Source organism: Acomys russatus, chromosome 19 (assembly GCF_903995435.1).
Source record: "Acomys russatus chromosome 19, mAcoRus1.1, whole genome shotgun sequence".
Taxonomy (NCBI): Eukaryota; Metazoa; Chordata; class Mammalia; order Rodentia; family Muridae; genus Acomys; species Acomys russatus.
The window spans coordinates 55,155,004-55,182,055 of record NC_067155.1 but is presented as its reverse complement, the minus strand read 5'-3'; the positions used below and the strand labels follow the sequence as shown (position 1 = coordinate 55,182,055).

General features: G+C 44.0%; 1 protein-coding gene, 1 non-coding gene and 1 pseudogene across 3 annotated transcripts in view; 2 read left to right on the top strand and 1 right to left on the bottom strand.

Moving 5' to 3' along the window:
* Window positions 1–27,052, top strand: part of Hectd4 (HECT domain E3 ubiquitin protein ligase 4) — a 162,072-nt gene that overhangs the window by 7,682 nt on the left and 127,338 nt on the right. The gene's annotated exons all lie outside the window — the stretch shown is intronic.
* On the bottom strand, window positions 6,094–6,196 carry LOC127204072 (U6 spliceosomal RNA). The gene has a single exon (XR_007832428.1). It is a non-coding gene; the product is annotated as a U6 spliceosomal RNA (small nuclear RNA).
* On the top strand, window positions 6,934–8,170 carry LOC127202800 (40S ribosomal protein SA-like; annotated as a pseudogene).

The window sequence follows — 27,052 nt, the reverse complement described above, 5'->3', positions numbered from 1 at the left end:
CTATGAGTCAGAGGCCTGCCTGGGCTACATAGAGAGACAAGCCGTCAGGGTGGTGCATGCTTACAATCCCAGCACTTGGGAAGCCAAGGCAGGGTTGCCATGAGTCCTAGTCAGCCTGACTATAGAGCCGAGGAGACACCCTGCCCCACCACAATAAGAACATGCTTATTGGGCTAGAGAGATGGCTTAGAGATTAAGAGCACTGTCTGCTCTTCTAGAGGGCCTGAGTTCAATTCCTAGCAACCACATGGTGGCTCACAACCATCTATACTGGGATCTGATGCCGCCTTCTGGCGAGCAGGCACACTCGCAGGCAGAATGTTGTATACATAATAAATAAATAAATCTTTTTTAAAAAGGCAGGAAATGGGGCTGAAGAGATGGCTTAGTGGTTAAGAGCACTGACTGCTCTTCCAGAAGACCTGGGTTCAATTCCCAGCACCCACATGGCAGCTCACACCTGTCTGTAACTCCATGACCTGACACCCTCACACAGACATACATGCAGGCAGAACACCTATGCACATAAAATAATAAAAAAAAATTTAAAGGAAGAATTTCCTTTAAAAAAAAAAGAAAATGTTTATTATTGTTATTGTTAGGTTATTTTGGTAAGGTGCTATGTTGCTGTTTCTGGAAAGTTCTTTTATGCATATCAGTCAGCTGGTCACTGAACAGCTAACATCTTATCTACAGATTTCTTTTCCTAGCAGCAGAGATAGGTCTTATTTAGAGAAATTTTTATTTAGTTTTTCAGTGATTCCCATGCAGTTTCCTTGCCTCACAGCTTATTGGCAGTATGGTGAGATGCATTCAGTCTTCCTCCTGTTCTTTGTTCAAAGTCTTTCTAAACAAATGAGCTTTATCACCTTGTGGGCTCCATATTTACTGTTGTAAAACACCCCCTGTTGGCTGGGGCTCCTGGGCCGGGTGTCCTGTGCCTGTTCTTCCCTAGGCCCTAAGAGTCTGTGGTGTCAGTTATGCAAGGACTCTCAGGTCCCCACAGCATCCTGCTTCCTGTTTCTCACCTGCCTTCATCTTTCTTTACAGCAGTGCTTGGTGGGTGAACACAAGGAACATTCAGTCGGTCGTCCCCAATGAACGTGACTGACTATGGGACGAGTACAGTGATTTCAAAAGGGGTGGAGCCTGCAGGAATTGTGTAATGCCTCTTTTTTTTTTTCTTTAATTTTGAGACAGAGTTTCACTATGTAGATCAGGCTAGTCTGGAACTCACAGAGATCTGCCTGTCTCTGCTGGGGTAAAAGGCACGTGTCACCTTGCCTGGCACATAGCTGATGTTTTGATCTCTAGGTGATCAGAAGCTCCCCATTCCACACACTTAGCATAACCTCATCTGCAACGTCTCCTTTGTCACACACATGCCTTCTAGAGATCCAGAGAGGGACATTTTGCAAGGTGTCATTTCCCAGCTCAGCACAGTGGGATTTGGGTTGTTTCTCATTATGAAAACCAGCCCTTTGGGGCCTCTTTTTGTACACCCAAGTGAACATGTGAGGAAGTGTTTCTCTAGGGTCGATCTGAAGCATACAGGTGGCCATTGTACATTTATTTTGTTTATTGAGACAGGGTCTCACTTTGTAGCTCTGGCTGTACTAGAACTCACTTTGTAGACTAGGATGGCCTCAAACTCAGAGATTTGTCTGCCTCTGCCCCCTGAGTGCTGGGATTAAGCTTGCTGCCCATTGTAAATTTTAACGGATACTGCCAAATCTATTGCCCAAAGTCCCAATTTATACCTAGGTAGCATTTTGCTAGGACCTCTTTCTGTACACTGTGGTAACTGTTCTAGAATTCAAGGGTTTGTTTAAATTTCCCGTATGCTTAAGCTACTGGTTCGCACTCCATAGAGGGGTGCAATAGAAAAAACTGTTACCTGGAAATGTGTGCTTTGCCCGCCAGCCCAGGAAATGTGTGCTTTGCCCGCCAGCCCAGGAAATGTGTGCTGTGCCCGCCAGCCCAGGAAATGTGTGCTGTGCCCGACAACCCAGGAAGCCAGAGTTGCCGCCTGTGGGCATCTTCTGCTTTCATCACTTTGCTTCAGAGCACCTTGCTTGTGCCTAGTTTCATTCACCTCCTGGCATACATTAATTTTGGGGTTTTTTCCTTTTTTTGTTTTGTTTTGTTTTTGGCTTTTTCCTTGGCTATGTAGCTTTGGCTGTCCTGGACTCGCGTTGTAGACCAGGCTGGCCTTGAACTCACATCAATCTGCCTGCCTGCCTCTGCCTCCCGAGTGCTGGGATTAAAGTTGTGTGCTACCACGCCTGGCTCATTAACTTTGATTAGTAATCCAGATAATAAAAACTATCCCAGGAGCTGGAGAGATGGCTCAGTGGTTAAGAACAACTACCTGTTTTTCCAGAAGACCCAGATTTAATTCCTAGCACCTACATGGAGGCTTATAACTGTCTGTAAGGCCAGTTCCATAGGATCTGACACCCACACACAGACATATATCACACAGACGTCTGGGTCACCAATGCACATAAAAAAAAAATAAATTGGGGGGTGGAGAGATGGCTCAGCAGTTAAAAGCACTGATTGTTCCTCCAGAGGTCAGGAGTTCAACTCCCAGCACCCACATGGTGGCTCACAACCATCTATAATGTGATCTGATGCCCTTCTCTGGCCTGCAGATGTACATGCAGGCAGAGCATTGAATATATAATAATAAATAAATAAATCTTTTAAAAAATTGTTAAAAAGTAAAACAAAACAAAACAAAGAAACCCAGGTGTGGTGGTACACACCTTTAATCCCAGCATTCAGGAGGCAGAGTTCAGGGTCAGTCTGGTCTGCAAAGAGTCCAGGACAGCCAGGGCTTGTTGCACGGAGAAACCGTATACAACTATTCCCACCATGCACACTGTAGCACGTGTGTACTGCTACCATCATCTCCAACAAATACATAATCTATACTTAAAAAAAAAGATCTTTATTTATTATGTATACAGTGCTCTGCCTGCATGTACATCCGCAGGCTAGAAGAGGGCATCAAATCACATTGTAGATGGCTGTGAGCCACCATGCGGTTGCTGGAAATTGAACTCAGGACCTCTGGAAGAACAGCCAGTGCTCTTAACCTCTGAGCCATCCCTCCAGCCCCCATAATCTATAATTTTTAAAAAAGGTCCCCTCTAACACGTTAATGTAAGTGCTAGTGTGCATCCTTCGGATGTAGAGGATGCTGATATTAAGTACACTGTGTTGTGGTATGTGCCTTTTGGCCTCAAAGAACTAATAAATTGATGTTGCAGAAACAAAATATGGAGAACAGAGACATAAGTAGCCTGGGATCACACCATTAGATCAAAATTAGGTTTCTTTGCACTATTATTTTTTTCTGTAACTCATATTTTTAAGTATAGAAAACAGGGATTATATCCTTTCTGTAATTCCTGTATTAAAATTTTTTGTTTGTGGTTTTTTTTAAAGATTTATTTATTATTGTGTATTCAGTGCTCTGCCTACATGTACACTTGCAGGTCCGAAGATGGCATCAGATCATGATATAGATGGTTGTGAGCCACCATGTGGTTGCTGGGAGTTGAACTCGGGACCTCTGGAAGAGCAGTCAGTACTCTTAACCTCTGAGCCATCTCACCATCCCCTTTGTCTGTTTTTCAGACATGGTATTAACTATATAGCCCTGGATAACCTGGACTCACTGTATAGACCAGGCTAGCTTCAAACTCATATAGATCCAACTGCCTCTGCCTCTCCAGTGCTGGGATTAAAGGCACATGCCCCCCAGGGCAGGCTTTTCTGTATTCTTTACTAATATGTTGCATACATTTTGTTGAAATAGATATAAAAAACAGCTCTTATGGTTGCATGCTTATTTATGCATGTGCTATAATTGCCAAAATAACAATGTTTCTTCACAACTGTTGTTTTTGTCATTTTTTGTTTTTTTTCTTTTTTCGAGACAGGGTCTTTCTGTGTAGTCTTGGCTGTCCCAGACTCACTCTGTAGACCAGGCTGGCCTCGAACTCACAGTGATCTGCCTGACTCTGCCTCCCAAATGCTGGGATTAAAAGCATGCACCACCATGCCTGGCTCACAACTGCTATTTTAAAATACAAATTTAGCCATTAAAATTTACGGTGGCTAGCAGCCATGGAGTTACATGCCTTTGATCCAGCACTTAGGAGTCAGAGGTAGACAGATCTTTATGAGTTCGAGGGTGGCCTGGTCTACAGAATGAGTTCCAGGACAGCCAGAGCTACACAGAGAAACCCTGTCTCGAAAGAAAAAAAGAAAAAAAAAATCCAAATTTCTAGGAATTTAAACATTAAAACATTTTGTTGTTACTATGTGCATTGTATGTAGGGAGGTACAGGCATGCTATTGTGCATTTACTGGAGGTTGGAGGACAACTTTGTGTCAGGTTGTCAGGGTTTCCTGGCAAGTGCTTTTACCCACCCACTGAACTACATTATTGACCCTTAATTATCTATTTATTTATTTTGAGTTCAGGGTCTCACTATGTAGCCTTGGCTGACTTAGAACTCACTATGTAGCCCAGACTGGTTGTTTCCCAAGTGCTGGGATTAAATGATTTTTTAAAAAGTCTTTTTAAAAAAAATGTTTATTTTTATTTTATGTGCATTGGTGTTTTGCCTACATGTATGTCTGTGTGAGGGTGTCAGATCTTGGAGTTGCAGCCTGTTGTGAGCTGCCATGTGGGTACTGGGAATTAAACCGGAGTCCTTTGGAAGAGCAGTCAGTGCTCTTAATCGCTGAGCCATCTCTTTAGCTCCCTGTAGGCTCAATTTTCTTAACAAATATATTTTCTTACAAACTTATTTACCGAGAGTACATTGGCACTGGCAGACACAATTTAATTGTTATCTTCACTCACTGTAAGACAAATTCCACCCTACAGCCCCCCTTCTTTTTTTTTTAAAGTCTTAGTATTATCTATTTGAATTTGAAGTTTGTTGTGATTATTAAGATATGTTTCTGCAAAATATCACTATTGACATGTTATAACATAAAGGCATACTGATAATCCCGTATGAGCTCTCTCCCAGTAGTGTGTGTGTGTGGAACCTTGGGTTGATGACCATGAGTGTACTCTGGAATACATGCATCGTAATGCCCAGTGTTTCACCCCAGCATTTGCATTACTAGATCAAAGCATGGTCTGTGGCAGTTTTAGGTTAGCAACAGGGAAATGCATAATTTCATGCAAATTGTAGGTTTAGGAACTCTAACAACTGCAGATGCTTCATTCAAGGAGTGGTTTCATGCTGACAAAATGTTGACATTTGGTTTATATTTGTTTTTTTTTTTTTTTTTTAACTTTTTTTTTTTTTTTTTTTTTTTTTTTTTTTTTGGTTTTCGAGACAGGGTTTCTCTGTGTAGCCTTGGCCGTCCTGGACTCACTTTGTAGACCAGGCTGGCCTCGAACTCACAGCGATCCGCCTGCCTCTGCCTCCCGAGTGCTGGGATTAAAGGCATGCGCCACTACGCCCGGCTTGGTTTATATTTGTAATGGGTGTCTTGTGTCCTGTGTGTGTTTTGTACTTTGTGTATGTATTTGTGGTTTGCGTTACTGACTGCAGATGCACCAAGTCTAACACAATGTGTAGTTATTTATTGGATGGCGTAGAAAAACCAGGAGCTCTTGTGTTGTGGCTGTTGGTAGATTTGATCTCTTGCTTTTTGTCCTGCTGCTTTCTTCTCTCTTCTCACCTGCTCGCTTCCCCCCACCCCCTTTCCTTGATTTTTTTTCCCCCTGACATAGGGCTTCTCTATATAGCCCTGACTGTACTGGAACTTGCTCTGTAGACCAGGCTAGTCTCCTACATGGTGATCTGCCTGTCTTTGCCTCCCAAGTGCTGGGATTAAAGGCATGCACCTCCATGCCCGGCCCCTACAGTTATTATTTACCTTTCCTTTTTTTCTTGAGGCAGGGTTTCTCTGTGTAACAGCTCTGGGTGTCCTGGAGCTCTCTCTGTAGACCAGGATGGCCTTGGAACTCACAGAGATCCACCTGCCTCTGCCTCCCAAGTGCTGGGATTAAAGGTGTGTGTGCACCACCACACCCAGCTGTTTATTTTCTTTTTAAATATGGAACTCTTCAAGAATTTTCATGTCATCCTTCCACAGGGGCCGTGTTAATCTTCTCTGTATTGTTCCAATTTTGGTATATGTGCTGCTGAAGCAAATGCTATAGTTAATTTTTGACTCATTCAAAATTGTTACCTGGGAAAGGCCCATAGGCATCTCAACTGCAATCCCTTTCTCCCTGTGTCTCCCTCATTTTAGTCTATGTTTGTCAAAGACCACGTGATGTGCAATTGTTTGATGTACAAATGACCACATACCTGGAAACCTTTGCATAGTTTCTGTGGCAGGAAATGTTATATTCCTGTAAACTTTCTACGACCTGTTGATGTTGAGCAGGGCTGATATTCTTATGTGATCTATCTGACTTCATCCCATTTGCAAAACATTTTACCATTAGTGAGGAAGTTGTTTTTGTCTGTTTCTTTTGTCCCTTTGAGTCAGGCTATGAGATGTAATCCAGATTGGTCTGGAACCTGCCACCCCTCCATTGCAGCTTGCAAGTACTGCAGGTATGCTCCTGGGATTCAAAGCCCGGTCCTCTGCAAGAACAGCCAGTGGTCTTAACTGCTGAAGTATCAGGAAGCAGAGTTTTGGTTTTTTAAAGATTTATTTATTATGTATACAGTACTCTGCCTGCATGTACACCTGTGGGCCAGAAGAGAGCATCAAATCATGTTATAGATGGTTGTGAGCCACCAACGTGTTGCTGGGAATTGAACTCAGGACCTCTGGAATAGCAGTCAGTGCTCTTAACCTCTTAGCTACCTCTCCAGCCCCCCAGAAATGTTTTAAAGATAAGTTCACCTCACTTTTACTTCTCTAGAGTACTTTTCTTCATCCTACAAAGTATGCTTGTAGCTTTCCACACTGTCCAGGGACGGGGTCTATTTTACGTTGTACTTGATTGCCGTCGTAACTTAAAGGGAAGCTTATACAATGTCTGGAGCCCTTGATGTCCTGCAGCTGGAGGAGGAGGATGTCCTCAAATTTCTTGCTGCGGGAACCACTTAGGTGGCAGCAACCTTGACTTTCAGATGGAGCAATGCATCTACAAAAGGAAGAGTGATGGTGTCTACACCATAAATCTGAAGAGGACATGGGAGAAGCTGTTGCTTGCAGCTCGGGCTGTTGTTGCCATTGAGAACCCCGCTGACGTCAGCGTCATCTCCTCCAGGAGCACTGACCAGCCAGCTGTGCTGAAGTTCGCTGCGGCCACTCACTGAAGCCACTCCCATTGCTGGCCGCTTCACACCTGGGACTGTCACTAACCAGATCCAAGCAGCCTTGAGGGAGCCACGGCTTCTAGTGATGACCCACCCCAGGGCTGACCACCAGCCCCTCACAGAAGCCTCTTACGTCAGCCCGCTTACCATTGCTCTGTGCAACACGGATTCTCCTTTGCATCCCTTGCAACAACAAGCGAGCTCACTCAGTGGGTCTGGTGTGGTGGATGCTGGCCCGGGAAGTACTCCGCATGCGTGGCACTATCTCCCGTGAGCACCCATGGGAGGTTATGCCTGATTTTTATTTCTACAGAGACCCAGAGGAGATTGAGAAGGAGGAGCAGGCTGCTGCTGAGAAGGCCGTGACCAAGGAGGAATTCCAGGGCTAATGGACTGCGCCAGCTCCTGAGTTCACCGCTGCACAGCCAGAGGTGGCAGACTGGTCCGAGGGTGTGCAGGTGCCTGCTGTACCCATCCAGCAGTTCCCTACTGAGGACTGGACTGTCCAGCCAGCCTCTGAGGACTGCTCAGCGGCTCCCACAGTGCAGGCCACTGAGTGGGTTGGAGCCACTACTGAGTGATCCTGAGCTGCTCTGCAGACACTTGAGCAAAGGGAAAATGGAAGGAAAATAAAGTCTCTAAAAGCTGGGGAAAAAAAGTGTGCTTGAAGATTTGCATTGACAAGGTTCTTTACTCAGACACTTTGTACAATTCTGCAATCCTGCTATCACTGCTGTCCACAGGTGGCGGGTCGTGGAGCGCTTGAAATGTGGCCAGCCAGTTTTCTACGTGCACCCTCTCCCACCCCTACCCCCAGAACTATATTTTCTGTTGTGAACTGAAGTCCAACACAGGCTATCACCTTAATGGCTGGGGATATACTACAGTTAGTTTGTTTGATGCAAAGTGTCACTGTGTCGCCCTGGCTTTCCTGGAATTCCCTAGGTAGGTCAGGCTGGCCTTAAACTTGTAGTGATCCTTCTACCTTGGCATCCCTAGTGTGGGAAGTATAGGCATGCACCACTATGCCAGTCTCTCTAAGTCCTTCTATTTGGTGCCCACACCTCCCTCTTCTTGCTTCTGGAGCTAAGTGATAAGCATGTATCTGGCACAACACTGCCATCTGCATGCACAGACAGCAAATGTTCTGTTGTAAGGTTTGCTTTGAACATCATTTGGAGTAGGGGCTGTTTTCCCCCTTGCTAGTTCCCAAGTCCTCGCGTATTCCAGGTAGACATTGTACCACTAAGTTGCTCTCCCAGCCCTGCCTATCATTTTTGGAGTGCACAGTACCATGTGGAGCTGCACAGACTGTGGTGCCTGGGCTTAAAGGATGATGATATACCTGGGGCTTCATACTGACAGAGTCTTCAGGGCTTGCGTGGACACGGAGGGAGCTAGGTATAGATATCAACTACATATCTAGATGGCTTTTAGCCCAGCACTGCTACTTATTAGACTTCTACCCCGTGGGGCTGGGCATGTAGATCATGTGGTAGAATGCTTGCCTAGCATGCATGAGATCCTGGGTTCCATCCCCAGCATCACTTAAAGTTGGACTTGTTGGATATGTTACACTTGCAATTCGAGTACTTGGAAGGTGGGGAACAAAAGGATTAGACAGACACTCAAGATCACCCTTGGTTACAAAGTAAGTTTGAGGCCAACCTGGCCTACATGAGACACTATTTCAAAAACAAACAAACAAACAAACAAACCCTAAAAGCTTCCACTTCCTGTTTATGAAATATTCTCCTGTGAGGGTAAATGATAGAAGTTATAAATGAAATAAATGAATGAAATAAATGAGGCAACTCACCCAGATGACATTTAATAATAACACCGTTTGTGGGATGCAAGCTTTGGTGTTGAAACACCCATTATAATTCACGTACTGGATTCTTTAAGGTTTTAGTGGCATGGTACATTCTAAAATCATGCAATAGCATGGATGAACGGATATTCCTCAATATCTTTAAAACTGAAAAATTATAGTCTTGTTTTTATTGATGGAGTTAAATAAGCATATACTGCCTTTTTTGTCTTCAACAGAATTAATATTGTTTTTTACTATAAACACATGGGGAAAAGTGTAACTTATTCCTACAGGTTTCAAGATTTTTTTTTCAAGAATTTTTACAAAGAGTTTTCTTCTTTCTTTCCTTTTGGTTTTTCAAGACAGGGTTTCTCTGTGTAGCCTTGGCTGTCCTGAACTCACTTTGTAGACCAGGCAAGCATCCAGATCCACCTGCCTCTGCCTCCTAAATGCTAGGATTAAAGGCGTGCGCCACCACCGCCTGGCACAAAGAAATTTCTTATGTAGTCTTAATATTTTCCCTTCTCTTCATTGTCTCATTTATTTTTTCTGTTTGGGTCTATCAAGTCATGCATTTTACCTATTGAGGTTTGCTACTCAGGGGAACATTATTCTTGGGATGATGCTTCAAACACAAGCTCTTCAGTGATGATAGAAAATGTTTAAATGTTAACAGTTCTTCCATGGGTTCACACAGTTATTGTGCTGTCTGTGGATCCAGGGCAAGGATGCCAGCATGGTCCATAGTTATTTAAAGCAAAAGTGAGGTGCACATGCCCTCCTATTGCATTACCTGTAGGCCCGGCTAGCAATCAATTAAGATATAGACACTTGTAATATTTTAAAGTAGCCTTAGTTAACCTGGGCCAGGGCAGATATCAATCCTCTAAACTACTTTCCATAGTGGGGCCGGCATGGAATCTCTGCCTCAGTCCCATGCCATCTGCTTCTAATAACTTCTATCAAGCTACCCCCCATCCATAATCCCAAATACTTGCTAATGTTCCTCATCTGGGCCAGATTCTCCGTCACACCGACCACGTGCTTCTCCTCCATCTAACCCATGGCACCTTCTACTCCTCTCCCTTCAGGTCTCCTTCCTCCTCATGGCCGTCTTTCTTCTTCTTCCCAGGATTCCTCTCTGTCCTCTTTGGGACCCTTAGTAACACCTCTGTCTCCTCTGCCCTGCCCAGGTGGGATGGCTTTTTATTAATTAGCATCAAAATACATCAGACCATCCCCCAACACCCCCCCCCCCCTTTTAAAGGCAGGGTCTCATTATGTAGCCCAGGCTGGTTGAAAACTCTATGTAGTAGAAGCTGTCCTTGGATTCCTGACTCTCCTGCAACCCCTTCCCGAGTGCTGGGATCACAGGCATGAGCCACTGCGACTAGTTTCTGTGAAGCCAGGGACCAGAATCGAGGGCTCCTGTGTGCTAGGCAAGTACTCTGCCTACCGAACTACACCCCTTAGCCCGATGCTGCTGCTTCTCTTTTCTTTTGGAATATCTCAAGTTATTTTCATGATATTATTATTATTACTATTACTATTATTATTATTATTATCTTATTAATTTTAAAAACACATTCATTTTACTACACATGAATAAAACAACTCTGCTTATTTTCAAGCACAAATAACTCCTGAATATCTTTTTCACCTTGGCTGTTCAGAGGGCTCAGTGAGAAGGGGTGCTTGTTGTACAAGCCTGAATGAAGTCCTGAGATTGCTCCTGGAGCCCATGTAGAGGTGGAAGGGGAGGATCAACTCTACAGACTTGTCTTCTGACCGCCACATGTGTACAGTGGCACGTGCCCCTCCCCCAGCAATAATAAATGCGGTACACAGTGGGCTAGAGTGATGACACAATGATTAAGAGCATGCACGGTTCTTGCAGAGAACTCACACTCTGTTACCAGCACCCATGTGGAGTGGCTAACAACTGCCTCTAGTTCCAGCTCCAGGCATTTGACTCTCCTGTGCTCTCCAAGTGCACCCCCATGTTTGTGCAGATACCTATACACAGGTGCACACACACACCTAATTAAAAATAAAATAATGTGTCTTCGATGGTTTTTGTCAACTTGACACAGGCTATGGACATCTGGAAAGAGGAACCTCAGTTGAGAAAATGCCTCCATCAGATTGCCTGTAGGCAAGTCTATAGGCCATTGTCTTGATTAATGATTAGTGTGGGAGGGCCCTACTCCCTGTGTGGATGCCACTGCTGTGCAGATGGTCCTGAGCTGTATAAGAAGCCAGCTGAGGGCAGGAGGGCGAGCTCATGGACTCAGCACTGACTGCTCTCCAGAGGACCTGATTTGATTCCCAGCACCCACATGGCAGCTACCAACTGCTTGTAACATTTATTCTAGGAAATTCAACAACTTCTTCTGACTTCCACAATTACCAGGTATCCATATGGTACACAGACATATGACAAGCAAAACATCCATACACATACCTAAGAAAGGAAGGAAGGAAGGGAGAGAGAGATAGAAAGAAGGGAGGGAGGCACTCGGGAGGCAGAGGCAGGCAGATCGCTGTGAGTTCGAGGCTAGCATGGTCTACAAAGTGACTCCAGGACAGCCAAGGCTAACACAGAGAGACCTTGTCTCAAAACAAAAACAAAAACAAAAACAAACAAACAAACAAAAAAAGAGGCAATATAAGAGCCGGGCGTGGTGGCGCACGCCTTTAATCCCAGCACTCGGGAGGCAGAGGCTCGCGGATCGCTGTGAGTTTGAGGCCAGCCTGGTCTACAAAGTGAGTCTAGGACAGCCAAGGCTAACATAGAGAAACCCTGTCTCAAAAACCAAAAAAAAAAAAAAAAAAAAGAGGCAATATAATACATATGTTTTGAGGGGCTGGAGAGATGGCCTAGTGGTTAAGAGCATTGCCTGCTCTTCCAAAGGACCCGGTCTCGATCCCCAGCACCCGCATGGCAGCGCACAACTGTCTGTAACTCCAAGATCTGACACCCCCACACCAACGTACACAAATTTTAAAAATTAACTAAACATTAAAAAAGAAAGTTATCTTTAAAAAGTGCATGTTTTAGTCCTTATTAAAATCCATAGCATGTGAACAGCATATACTGTTGAGCCCTTAGCTTAGCAAGCGTCGCAGCTTTACCCGTTAACACTGTGTGTATCATGGCAGCACTCGAATGGCTACCTTCTTGAATAGTGAGAGTTTCTGGGGCTCGTCAGTGCCATGTCAGTCAGCGTTTGGAAAGTGTTTGGCAGCTGTAGAGTGGTTGAGTCTCATTTCTCTTTGGATGTAGTGCCCTGCCAGTTGCGATGCTCCTTTTAGTTTTAGCAGTCCTTTGATATTTTGGGGGGTTGTAGTGCTCGTGTCCTTATACCTTAGTCAAGTCAAACTGTATGTGACACTAGATATAGGCAGGGTGGCTGTTCACAGACTGTGAGCTGGCCAGTCAGAGGGATAGACATCATTCTTCTCAGGGTCACACAGGGTGGAGACATCAGTGACTGTTCCAGGTGGCCTCTTACCCAGCTCCTTGAGACCTCTGTTTATAATTCAGGAGTTAGGGGTGCAAACAAAGCTTACTAATGGCTAGAGATGTGTGTCAGTTAGTAGAGTGCTTGCCTGGTATGCACGAGGCCCTAGATTTACTCCCCAGCTCTGCATGAACTGAGTGTGGCTGACTAGACCAGTAGTCCTAACACTTGGGAAGGTGAAGGTAGGAGGCCCAGGAGCCAAGATGATCCTTGACTATGTATACTGTCAGAGGTCAGATGGACTACATATGCCACTGTCTCAAGAGCAGAAATATTCAAATGTTAAGAAACCTGAAAGAACTACATCTTCAGTTGGTAATGCCAATACCCCTATCAATATAATAGCTTTGAAATGTGACCAGATACACCTGCCCATGTAATAGCACATTTCTAAAAAGTCACTGAGGGCTGGGTGGTGGTGGTATATATCTTTAATCCCAGCATTTGGGAGGCAGAGGCAGGTGGATCTCTGAGTTCAAGGCCAGCCTGGTCTACAGAATGAGTTTCAGGGCAGCCTGGGATACATAGAGAAACCCTGTCTCTAAAAAACAAAAACAAAACAAGTCATTGGGCTAATTCATTTGTTTAAATATGGACAAACATTTGATCTGTATGGCTACTATTCATCTTTTTTTGTTTTTGTTTTTGTTTTTTTTTTGTCGTTGTTTATTTTTTTGGACAAAGTTTTTAATTACACAATGCCCAATTTTTTCCTTTTCTTTTCTGAAACAGGATTTATTTGTGTAGCCTTGACTGTTCCGGAGCTAGCTCTGTAGACCAGGCTGGCCTCCAATTCACAGAGGTCTCCATCTGCCTCTGCTTCCTGAGTGCTGGGATTAAAGGCGTGCGCCACCACTGCCTGGCTTTCTTTAACTTATTTATTTTGTTTTTTTGTGATTTTTAAAAAATTTATACTATGTGCATTTGTCAGTGCATGAGTATATGTGCGTATCATTGTAGATGCTCATGGAAGCCAGAGTCCTCTGGTGCTGGAGGTGGTTGGAAAGAACCAAACCTGAGTCCTCTGAAGCAACCAGCATAGATTATCGTTGAGAACATAATTTTGTAGTGAGGACCCAGAGTGCTCTGAGATTTGAAGCGTGGCTCTCCCCACTCATGGGGCGACTGACCCTTGGTTGTTCCCTCTTACCATCGCCTCAGAACCCAGTGGAATAAAACCACAACTGTTAATCTTGCTGAGCGCATAGCCTAGTCTGTCAAACTGTTGGGCAGAATTACCCTTCACATGTAAAAAAAAGCTCATTTTTGATCCGGGGCGTGGTAGCACACGCCTTTAATCCCAGCACTCGAGAGGCAGAGGCAGGCGGATCGCTGTGAGTTTGAGGCCAGCCTGGTCTACAAAGTGAGTCCAGGACAGCCAAGGCTACACAGAGAAACAATGTCTCAAAAAACAAAAAACAAAAAAGGCTCATTTTTGAAATACCACTAGCAAGCAGATTAGAGACTAGGAGGCTAGGAAATGAAGGCTCTTTTAGCCTAACCTGTCAAGTTAAAATTTAGAAGTTACTTGAGTGTGTGTATATACGTACATACATATATACATTTGTGTTTTTTAACTTTGTGTATGTGTGTGCACGAGTGCCTGTGTGTACCTGTGGATATGCATGAGCATATGCGTGGAGGTGAGTGGACAACATACATGAATCTGCCTCATTCTACCATGTGGTTTCAGGAATGGAACCCAGGTGGTCAGGCTTGGCTGCAAGTGCCCCCGCCCCCAGCAGTCCATCCCCACTGATCTGGTCCTATATTGGGTTTTGCTTTGGTGTGTGAAAGGGTCTCTGTTTTACAGTCACTGAAATCCAAGAAGGAAACATGCATTAGAAAAATGTGAAAAACATCTTAACAACTACTCTTTCTTTTAAATTTATTTATTTTCTTTTGTGTGTATGAGGGTTTTGCCTGCATGTCTGTGTGTATATTAGATGTGAGATCCCCTGGAACTAGAGTTATAGATGCTTGTGAGCCTCTACATGGATGCTTGGAACACACCTGGGCCCTCTGGTGAAGCAGCTGGTGCTCTTATGCTTTCAATACTGTCATATGCTCTGTCAGGAGATGGTAAAAGTGAAACCATCAGGAAATGGGCTTAATAATGTATTGTACAACTTAGGGAAGGGTGTAGATTTCTGGAAATGTCCATCTGCTTAGAAAGGTCCCTAGAACTGGGTGGCGCACACCTTTAGTCCCAGCACTTGGGAGGTGGAGGCAGGCAGATCTCTGTGAGTTCAAAGCAAGTCCAGGATAGCCAGTGCTACACAGAGAAACCCTGTCTCAAAAAAAAGGAGGAGGAGGAAGAGAGGGAGAGAGAGAAGGAGAGAGAGAGACAGAGAGAGAGAGAGACAGAGAGAGAAAGAATTGAAAAGAAAAGGGGCTGGAGAGATGGCTCAGAGGTTAAGAGCACTGCTTGCTCTTCCAAAGGTCCTGAGTTCAATTCCCAGCAACCACATGGTGGCTCACAACCATCTGTAATGAGATCTGACGCCCTCTTCTGTATAATACTGCATAATAAATAAATAAATCTTAAAGAAAGAAAAGAACGGCTCCTAGAGTCACCTGCCTCTAGCTGCTCCTGGGAGGAGCACCCTGTATGCACATCCCTGAACTTGGAGAGTTTCACCTCCTAAGTGCCCGTAGGTCGTGCTTAGTCATATTGTACTGACATCCTTAGCAATGGAAGCGTATGTCCATCAGCACAGGATCCCAGGAATGTTATGGCATTTCATGAATTGTTTGATGATGGAGTAAGCTAACACCTTTCAGTCCTGCCCTTTGCCCTTCCTACCAATTGGCTGATTGATTGAGACAGGGTCTTATGTAGCCCAGGCTGGCCTCAGCTTCACTATTTTAGATGAGGATGACCTTGAATTTATTATGTTTTTTCCTCCCAAGTACTGGCTGACCACCATTGCCCCATTTTGTGTTGTGCTGGGGGCAACCCAGGACCCTGTGCATGCTAGGCCAAGTACTCTGTCACCTGCATCACCTCAAGGCACCTTTCCTGTGTACTAAAGCACAGAGTCCTCCTTGTTTACCCAGCCACTAGCAACCGTCTAAAGACAGATCCAGAGTTTTATAAAATGGCTTTTGGCGTATCTGCTCGAGTAGTCTTCTTCCTAAATCACTCATTCAGTTATTCACTATTGAGAGATGATTTAAATTGCTTAGCTAGAAAGCTCTCCACACTGCTGTGAGTCATGTTATGGAGACGGCAGGAGGAAGCCAGTTTATCTGTGTCAGGCAGCAGACACTAGCCTACTCCGCCCTGCATGTTTGGAGAGTCTGATAGTGCCCAGCCACACTAATGACCAGATAACTAGCCCTCTCCCTCCCCACACCAGAAGCTTCCTTCTTGCAGTAAGTGCCAGCTATTTTAGAAACAGGAGATTTGAAGCTGATAAGCAGGTTGGGAAGGGCAGCCCGGGCTATCTGATGCTCCTACACAGACAGCTAGGTGCCTGCTTCCATCTGCTATCAGACTTGTTCCCTTAACTGCAAGACTAGCGTTTTCCTTTACCCTGGCTTGAGGGATGCTTACACAAATGAAAAGATGCTAGTGTCACTCCAGTGCAGTGTACAGGCTCCAGCTCTTGGTGTAGAGTTCCTGTTTTAAAGTGAGGCATGGGGCATATGTCCTTAATCGAAGCACTCAGAAGTTAGAAGTTCAAACAGAGCCAAGCAGCAGTGGCACACACCTTTAATCCTAGCGGAAGCAGTCAGGTCTTTGTGAGTTTGAGGCTAGCCCGGTCTGCAGAGCGAGTTCTAGGACACCAAGAGCTACACAGAGAACCCTGTCTCAACAAAACAAAACAGGAGGAGGAGGGAGAGGAGGAAGAAGAGGAAGAGGAGGAAGAAGAAGTAGTAGTAGCAGCCTATATGAGACCTGTCTCAAATAAAAGACAAAAGTCTTGTACTTTACATATCTGTATCAAAGAAAACAAGGCAACTGACCGCTCTTTGTGTGGAGAGGAAATGGTATTCAGTGATCCCCCTGACTGCACATTTTGGAGGGAGGACGTGACTTCTTGCTGTTACCACTCTTTGGATTCCTTAAGTGAACGCTCTCTTCCTTATTCACCCTACTAGTCACGTTAGCCAGAGGCGCCACAGCCGTCTACTAAGAGACTCGATGACCTGGGGACAAAGGGCACTCTGCTGTAAGGGCCACGGGATCAGCGCCAACGTCAGAGCAGCCTGGGTGTGCACAGTGGGCAATGAGAGAGAGTGTCCTGCTGGAGCCTTATTAGGCTTTTTATCTTTTTGCTTGTTTGTTTTTCTTTTTTTCTTTTTCTTTTTGGTTTTTCGAGACAGGGTTTCTCTGTGTAGCCTTGGCCATCCTGGGGTCACTTTGTAGACCAGGCTGGCCTCGAACTCACGGCGATCCGCCTGCCTCTGCCTCCCGAGTGCTGGGATTAAAGGCGTGCGCCACCACGCCCGGCTGCTTGTTTGTTTTTCGAGACAGGGTTTCTCTGTGTAGTCCTGGCTGTCCTGGACTCACTGTAGACCAGGCTGGCCTTGAACTCACTGTAATCTGCCTGCCTCTGCCTCCTTGAGTGCTGGGATTAAAGGCCTGGGCCACCACTCCTGGCCAGTTTTTTATCTTTTTATCAGATTATTATTTTTTATCAGATTATTTTTTCTTGTGATGAAATAGTCTTACTTGAAGACCCTGTTCAGGTCTTAGACTTCTTGGGGACTTAAAGAATGAATTCATCTAAGAACCCTAATGTGCAAAGCCTATAAGGATATAATAGATTTTATGTAGTTTCTGTTTTACTACATGGGCTGCTGGGCAGCACTAGCACACTGGGAAAGAAAACCAAAATAGATGCCTGGAACCTCCCAGAAGCAAATCTTCGAGTCTCCTTTAGACTGTCTAGACAAGAGGCACGGCTGTGCTGTAAGACTCAGAAAAGCCAAAGCCTGAGGAACTACATGAAATAACCTTTTCTCTTATTGTTTAGTGTGTGTGTGTGTGTGTGTGTGTGTGTGTGTGTGTGTGTGTGTGTGCGCGCGCGCGCGCGCGCGCGCGCGCATGCATACAGTGCCATGTGTGGAGGTCAGAGGACAACTTTCAGGAGTCATTTTCCTCCTCCTGTCATGTAGGCCCTGGGTTAACACAGGCCTGGTGTTAGGTGCCTTAACCTGCTGAGCCATCTCATTGACCCTGAAGTAGTGTTTTTAAATAATATGCTGTTCTACAGAAACTCTTACTGCTCTCATTGTTTGCCTGTACTAGAAGGATACCATGTTTATTTTAGGCCCCCCCCCTTTTTTCCCTTTTTTTAAGACTAGGTCTCTTGGGCTGGCCTTTAACCCAGAGATCCACTTCCCCTCTGCCCCCCAAGTGCTAGGATTAAAGCTGTGCACCACTATGCCTGGTTTAGGCTTTGAATTTTTTTTTTTTTTTTTTTTTTTTTTTTTTTTTTTTGAGACAGGGTCTCTCTGTGTAGCCTTGGCTGTCCTGGACTCGCTTTGTAGACCAGGCTGGCCTCGAACTCACAGCAATCCGCCTGCCTCTGCCTCCCGAGTGCTGGGATTAAAGGCGTGCGCCACCACGCCCAGCTTAGGCTTTGAATTTTAAAAAGACATTTTATACAAATATAAGAAGTGCCATATTCTTAATACCAGTAACATTTACAAAAATAAATATAAAATTATTCAAGGTATTTCCAACCTTTCTTATTGCATTTCTGGAGTTAAGCGGAGAGTAACACGTTGGGTGGGTGTTCTCCTTTCCCATCAGCTCTTGCCAGAAAATCTTCCCACACCTGCTCACCTGTTTTCACTCCACAACTTCCAGGTGCTGTTTCTAGGAAAGGTTGAAATGAAGCATAATATATTTCCTGCTGACCACCATATTTGTACTGTCATAGTGACATTCAGGCCAATTTCTTTTGCCATCTGTTCTCAGCATGCATAAGCTGAAACTCATAAATCAACTCATAAACCAAAGCAGAGCCGTGTGTTTTCATCTGATTTCGTCCTCAGAAGCGGGGTTTCTGTTCGCACTTAGACCGCTAGAGGCTGACTTGACATTGAGATGCCATGAGCAGAACTTTAACATCACTTTGCAGTATTTCTGTGCCTGTATTTTTTTTTAAGTTTTACTTATTTATTAAGTATACAGTGTACTGTCTGCATGTATGTACCCTGCAGGCCAGAAGAAGGCATCAGATCACATTGTAGATGGTTGTGAGCCACCATGTGGTTACTGGGAATTGAACTCAGGACCTCTGGAAGAGCAGGTGATGCTCTTAACCACTGAGCCATCTCTCCAGTCCTCTGTGCCTGCATTTAAAAAAAAAAAAAAAAAAGATTTATTATCTATTTATTTCGGTTTTCCTTTTTTTTTTTTTTTTGAGACAGAGTTTCTCTGTGTAGCCTTGGCTGTCCTGGACTTGAACTCCCATCGATCCACCTGTCTCTGCCTCCCAAGTGCTGGGATGAAAGGCCTGCGCCACCACTACCCAGCTTAGTGATTATTTTTAACATTACTTTGCAGTATTTCTCTGCCTGTACTTAAAAAAAAAAATGTGTGTGTATGTATGTATGGTATGTATGTATGTATGTAAATAGTGTTCTATCTGTCTGTCTGTGTGTCTGTGTATGTGTGTGTGTATGTATGTAATGTATGTATGTATATATGTGTATGTATGTAAATAGTGTTCTGTCTTTCTGTCTGTATGTGTGTGTATGTATGTGTGTGTGTGTATGTATGTGTGTATGTATGTAAATAGTGTTCTGTCTCTCTCTCTGTGTGTGTATGTATGTATGTATGTAAATAGTGTTCTGTCTTTCTGTCTGTATGTGTGTGTATGTATGTGTGTGTGTGTATGTATGTGTGTGTGTATGTATGTATGTATGTATGTAAATAGTGTTCTGTCTCTCTCTCTGTGTGTGTATGTATGTATGTATGTAAATAGTGTTCTGTCTTTCTGTCTGTATGTGTGTGTATGTATGTATGTATGTATGTAAATAGTGTTCTGTCTGTCTGTATGTGTGTGTATGTATGTGTGTGTGTATGTATGTATGTGTGTGTACATATATGTATGTATGTATGTAAATAGTGTTCTGTCTGTCTGTCTGTATGTGTGTGTATGTATGTGTGTGTACATATGTGTGTGTGTATGTAAATAGTGTTCTGTCTGTCTGTGTATGTATGTGTGTGTGTATGTATGTATGTATGTAAATAGTGTTCTGTCTGTCTGTGTGTATGTATGTATGTATGTATGTATGTAAATAGTGTTTTGTCTGTCTGTCTGTCTGTGTGTATGTATGTATGTAAACAGTATTCTGTCTGCATTTATACCCGCATGCCAAAAGAGGGCACCAGATCTCATTATAGATGGTTGTGAGCTACCCTGTGGTTGCTGGAAATTGAACTCTGGACCTTTGGAAGAGCAGCCAGTGCTCTTAACCTCTGAGCCATTTCTTCTCCCACCCTTTTGTTTTGTTTTGCTTTGTTTGAGATAGGGTTTTGCTGTGTACCCTTGCCTGTTCTAGAATTCACACTTTAGACCAGGCTAGCCTTGAATTCACAGAGATCTGCCAGCCTCTGCTTCCCAAGTGCTGGAATTAAAGGCGTGCACCACAATCACCTGGCTGTTGTCATCTTGACCCCCCCCTCACACACACACACACACACACACACACACCAATAATTTTATTATTTTTATTTTATGTGCATTGGTGTTTTGCCTGCATGTTTGTTTGTGTGAGGGTGTCAAATATTGGAGTTACAGACAGTTGTGAGCTGCCATGTGGGTACTACTTGTCAGACAAGTAGTCTGTGCTCTTAACTGCCAAGCCATCTCTCCAGCTCCATATATATATATATATATTTATATAAATCATCTATGCATACATTTTTGCTTGAAACAGGATTTTGATCTACATAGTGTTTTAGGGAGTCTAAGTTTTGGCCTACGGTTCTGTTCGACACATCAGATGTATCACAGTGGCCAGGTCAAGGACATATTAAAATCTGCTTGGTGAGCTCTGTTTCTGTCAGCCATAAAATTGTTTGGTGCTTTATTGTGCCTCTACACTTATACAATAGAGATGCTCCAGTTACCCCAGTGAAGTGCAGGGCTTTCTCACGTGGATTCCTTCATAGAATAGCTCCAATTTTATTTGTTCTAGTCATTTTTCCTATGCTGTAGTGATGTGACTAAATATGAAATTTATATTATTATTTTAAATATTTATTTACTTTTAGGTTATGAGTGTTTTGCCTACATGCATGTCTGTGCAGCATATGCATGTCTGGTATCTGTGGAGGCTAGGAGACAGTGTCAGACCCCCTGGAACAGGAGTTAGAGACAGTGGTGAGCTGCCATGTGGGTGTTGGGAATTGAACCTAGGTCCTCTGGAAGAGCAACTAGTGCTCTTAATCACTGAACTATTTCTCCAGTCCCCAAATATAAAACATACAAAGGATTTTTGTGCCTGAAGTTAGAATTCTTGGCCTTTAAAATGTTCAACTTTTATAAAAACTGACCATATCTCAGTGTTTTAAGAAGAGAGCTGTTTCTGGGGGTGGTGCTCAAACACAGCATTCTATGTATTGCCCTATCCCACACCACTCATAAGTGGAATGTGTTTATAGGTTCATCTGGCAAGCAGTTGGCACAAGAGCAAACACAGCTTGGGACAACATACTGTCCTTATGTTGTAAGTCAGCAGTTCTCACCACCTGCCATTGGCTCTGCTTTGAGCATCACTGCTTTAGGGACCAGAGTGTGATAGCTTTCTTCTCAATCCACAGTAAGAGTCCAGTGTGTGCTCCACAGACAGTGATGCTTAGAGGAGGGAACGGAAATGCAAGCTGGGTCCTGAAGTTTACTTACCTTTTTTTTTTTTTTTCTTCTCAAGACAGGGTTTTTCTGTGAAGCCTTGAAAATCCTGGATTCACTTTGTAGACCAGGCTGGCCTCGAACTCATAGCAATCCACCTGCCTCTGCCTCCCAAGCAGAGGGGATTAAAGGTGTGCGCCATCACCATCCAGCTTGAAGTTTACTTATCTTATTTCCCATTACTCACTCTTGGTTTTCTTTTCTTTTTCTTTTTAAAATTTTTAATTTAATTAATTTTTTCGAGGGTCTCTTTATATAGCCTTGGCTATCTTAGATCTACTATATTGACCAGGCTGGTTTCAAACTCACAAAGATCCACCTGCCTCTGCTTCTGAAGAGCTGGGATTAAAAGCTGTGTGCCACTGAAACTGGGAGCACACATAAACACACATAAAAACAGGGGGCTGCATGGCTCAGAAATTAAAAGTACTTGCTGCCCGCTCTTGCAGGGGACCTGTATTTGGTTCCCAGCACTCACCCCTTAGAACCTACATAACTCCAGGTCCAGGGAATCCAGGGCCCTTTCCTTGCTTTTGTGGACATCCCATGCAGGTGGTGCACATACATACATGGCTCAGTGGTTAAGAGCACTTGTTGCAGAGGACTTGGGTTTGATTCCTCTCACCCACATGACAGCTAATAGCTGGCTGTATTCCTAGTTCCATGGGGTCTGATGCCCTCTTCTGGCCTCCAGAGGTACCAGGCACACACATGGTACATACATATACACGCAGACAAAACATCCATATCCATAAAAAAAAATAGAAATACAGACATCTTTGGGTCTAGAGAGATTGCTCAGTGGTTAAGAGCACTTGATGCTCTTGCAGAGGACCAGGTTTGCTTCCCAACACCCACATGAGGCTCACAACCACCTGTAACTCCAGTTCCATGGGGCCTGATGTCTTCTACTGATTCCTTTGAGCACTGCATGCATACGGGCGGCACACAGGCAAGTGTGCAAACAGACACAAAAATAAAAACAAGTCTTTTTTACAAAGAGACATTTTGTGTATTTTCCCCTCACTAACTTATGAAACTTTAAAGAATCTTAAATTATTTTAGTTTTGTGTATGTAAATGCGTGTACATATGGAGGTTAAAGGACAGCTTTTGAGAGTCTGTTTTCTCCTTACTGTTATGTTGGGTTTTGGGAATCAAACTCGGGTCATCACCCTTGGTGGCAGGTGCTTTTACCCACTGAATCATCTTGCCTGTAATTGATAAAACACGAAGAAAGTTTTGCTGCCAGATAAGACTGTATAAGCTGATTCTTTCTCTGATCACAGATAGGACAGAGCCAGTAGTTGAGCAGATGCTGACAGTGAAGCTACAGGCCATGAGCCAGTGTGTGCTTTCTGATGTCTGAAGGATATAGCCCATTCTTGGGCTGGAGTAGTACTGTTATTTTGTGTGAGCAGTGTTTGATGTGTCAATTTCACTAGAAGTTTCTAGATTCTCCCTGGTTTTGCAAAGAAGGGAATTGAAGAAGACCTAAGGAATATGTACTGTGTTCTTTTGGTGGCTTCTCCTTGCTCATGCCCAATCCACCTCCAAAAGCATTAAGTCTCAGCTAGGAAAGGTACATTTAATTTTAGCTAGTCGGTTAGTTTTTCTGAACATTTGTTCTTTGCAGACTAAAGCGACAGATGAATTTGAATTCTAAAGTGAAGTTTTTCCATTGAGAAGAAATAGCCAGTGAAGCGATAGACAGAGTTCCCAGGCAGTTTTTGTTAGGCACAGCTATGAGTAGGAATTGAGACAGGCACAAACCCATGACACAAAGCAGGCAGCATTTTTCCTGTTTCTTAGAGGTCCTTAGTGGGGTACTATGGTTGTCAGGGATTTTTACTGAGTTATGCTCACATTCCAGCAGTTAGAAGACATTCGCATAAATACACTTACTGTCTCTGTGGATGGCACCCATTCTGGGAGCCTTGTTTAAATTAGAGCCTGTCTCAAAGAAAATGCAGGGCTGGTGTGCATTTGGAATGGTGTCTAGTTGTGTCCATTGCTCTTCTGTTATTTTGCTGTGCTTGAGGAGAGGGAAGATGTGTGTACTGCTGGGTACCACTGTTAGTCAAGTATTGGCGCCTGACATGTGTCGGGTTCTCTGGTACTTGGAGATATATTAGTACAAAATGGACTATCTTATAAGGTATAGTGATAGAATGTGCGATGATCTGGAATAGTCTTTTGTAGTAAGATTAGTGGGTGCTGTTGAGTGATTGACTTGTGCCAGGTGCTGTGTATTAGGATTGAGAAACTTTCCAAAGAGCTGTTCGTGCAGGAGACATAAAGTTGAACGGATCTGGCATGTCATCCTTGAGAACCTTCTAACCCATCCAAATCCTCCTGGTAGCTAACGCATTCAGCACGTCTCCCGTGTGAGAGCTGAGCAAGGAAAAGTTTCACTGAGGTGTGTATCTTGTGGGAAGCTGTCTCATCATACTTTATGTGGGATGGTAGCTGCCAGCCTTCTTGTGTGCACTGTCTCGGATGGTCACTACAAAACAGAACTTCCAACCTCAGCACCATTGACACTTGAGCTAGCTCATTCTTGGTTGAAGGGCTGGCCTGTGCATTGTGAGATATTTACTCAGTTGATGGTCTGTCTGCTATCTGCCTGTAGCACCTCTGTCCTTGTGGTAACTAGAATGGCTATGTCTAAGCCTGGCCAGCTGTTGTCTCCTTAGCAGCAGTCTCCCTTACTCCTTCTTCCTTTTGTAGGTTCCACTCTTCCCCCAGGTGGCCCCTTACAGACACAGAGAGGTCACAGCAGTGCCCCAAGCCTGCTTGTGCATCAGCTCTTGGGCTTTTTATACTATACGCTGGGCATAGTCTCATTATGTGTGTGGTACAGTTACGTCTCTAGGGAACCCACTGACTTCTTCTCAGCAGTGAACTCAGTGACCACATTCTGCTTTCCAGGCTGGGATAATAGCTAGTACAGACGCAGTGGTTTTTTGTTTTTTGTTTTTGCTTTTTGTTTTTTTGTTTTTGTTGTTCATAGGGTTTCTCTGTGTAGTCTTGGCTGTCCTAGACTCACTTTGTAGACCAGGCTGGCCTCGAACTCACAGCGATCCGCCTGCCTCTGCCTCCTGAGTGCTGGGATTAAAGGCGTGCGCCACCAAGCCTGGCCCGAAGCAGTGTTTTTATCACCATTATCATCATAATTATTTTGGTTTTTCAAGACAGTTTCTCAGTGTAGCCCTGGCTGTCCTGGACTGGCTTTGTAGATCACGTTGGCCTTGACCTCACAAAGATTCACCTGCCTCTGCCTCCTGAGTGCTGGGATTAAAGGAGTGTGCAACTATGCCCAGACCAGTGTTTTTATTATTATATATACTACACAGAGAGTGGTTTACATGTATATACGATATATACACATTCTTATTGGTATTCATGGTATGTGTGTGTGTTTGGATTTTCTTTTGATGAAAATGCTTTTTTTTTTTTGTAGTTCCATTTTAAATTTAAAGGAGCAGAATCAGATATGGTGGCACTTACCTTTAATCTCAGCACATGGAAGCAGAGGCAGATTTTGATTTCTGATAGACCAGCCTGGTCTATAGTGTGAGTTCCAGGCCAATCAGAGCTACAAAGTGAGACGCTGTGTCAAACAGCAGCAAAGATGTCCTCATAGTACCTTCAGACCCCTGTGTTCTCTACAGTCCAGCGCTCCTTCTTCCTCAGAACACTGTCTGGAATGCCCTCTTTCTTCTTTCTTCTTTTCCTTATTGTTTCATCATGTTATGCACAAAAACCCAAGTAACAAAGAACTGGGTTTTGTGTGTTTCTGAGGTTTCATTGTATAAATGTGGCTTTTGGTGGCTGTTTTTTGCTTCATATGGTCCTTCCATATTGTGTACTTCCATTATCTTCGCTGCTGTGTGTCTCTGTTTGCATGACTTAGGACAGTGTGCCTGGTATCATCAAAAGTGGGGCTGTGACTGCTCTTGTGCATGTGATCTGACCCCATGCACAAGTGTTTCTGTGGGAAGTCACTTAGAAGTAGACAGCAGCTGGATATTGCGTGCTGAACAGTGTGACTCCTTAAGATAAAAGGTCCAACCCTGGGGCATAGGCCTGCAACCTCAGCTACTTGAGAGGGGGAGGCAAGAGGATTGCAAGTTCAAAGGTTGCAGAGTATGTTCAAGTCCAGCCTAGAAATTCTTTTTTTTTTTTTTTTTTTTTTTTTTTTTTTTTTTTTTTTTTTAAAGATTTATTTATTATGTATACAGTATTCTGCCTGCAAGCCAGAACAGGGCACCAGATCTCATAAATGGTTGTGAGCCACCATGTGGTTGCTGGGAATTGAACTCATGACCTTTGGAAGAGCAGTCAGTGCTCTTAACCTCTGAGCCACCTCTCCAGCCCCAGCCTAGAAATTCTTTCCCCCGACCCTCACCTTTCTTATTATTGCTGAAAAATCTTCTCAGCCAATCCAGGTTGATTTTGAACTTGCTATATAGCCAAGGCTACCTCTAACTCGTGATTCTCCTGTCTCCATCTCCCAGGTGCAAGAATTATATGAATGTCCCATTTATGCCTGACTCCATGGTCCTGTCTCTAAATGAAAATGCATAAAACTGTTTGGGGGGGGGTGTACAGCTTGGTGGTTGATTGCTGACCTGGCAATGTGAGGCTCTAGGTCTCATCCTGATTTCCTGACTACGAGAGGAGAGAGATCAATAAGGTACACTTTCTTCTTAAACTTTTGTAGCAGAGTCTCAATATGTGACTCTGGCTGGCCTGGAACTTGCTATGTAGAACAGACTGGCCTTGAACTACACACACACACACACACACACACACACACACACACACACACCATGTGTCATTGGTGTTTTGCCTGTATGTATGTCAATGTAAGGGAGTTGGATCCTCTGGTGTTACATATAGTTAGTTGTGAGCTGCCATGTGAGTGCTGGGAATTGAACCTGGGTCCTTTGGAAGAGCAGACAGAGGTCTTAACCACTGAGCCATCTCTCCAGCTGCAGCTTTTATATTTTATCAGTAGGATATTTAACTAAACAATTCTGTAAAACTCATACAAATCATTGTTGGTGTTTGTTTTTTTGTATTGATGGCTCACTGTGTAGAGCAACCTGTCTGGAGACTTTAGGTGCATGTCACCATGCCTGGCTTAGACTTACTTGATATGTGTTGTCCATTACAGTTATTGTCTTTATTGTTTTGGCAAATTTACCCTTTCTTCAAATGGGCTATTCTTTATCCCCCCCACCCCCACCCCGTCTTGCTCTAGCTAATTGCTGTCACTGAGTCATACTCTCAGCCCTGCACTAGTCTTTTCCCAAAGAAATATACAAATGACCAATACACTTGAGAGAAGATGTTCAATGTCATTAGTGGGCAGAGAAGTGTAGCTGAAACCCAGGGAGATGCCACAGCACATCACTAGCATGGCTCTGGTGACAAGAGGTGGGATAACAGGAGTTAGCTGCTGTTGGGGAAGTTGGAATCCTCATATACTCTGCAGTGTGAAATG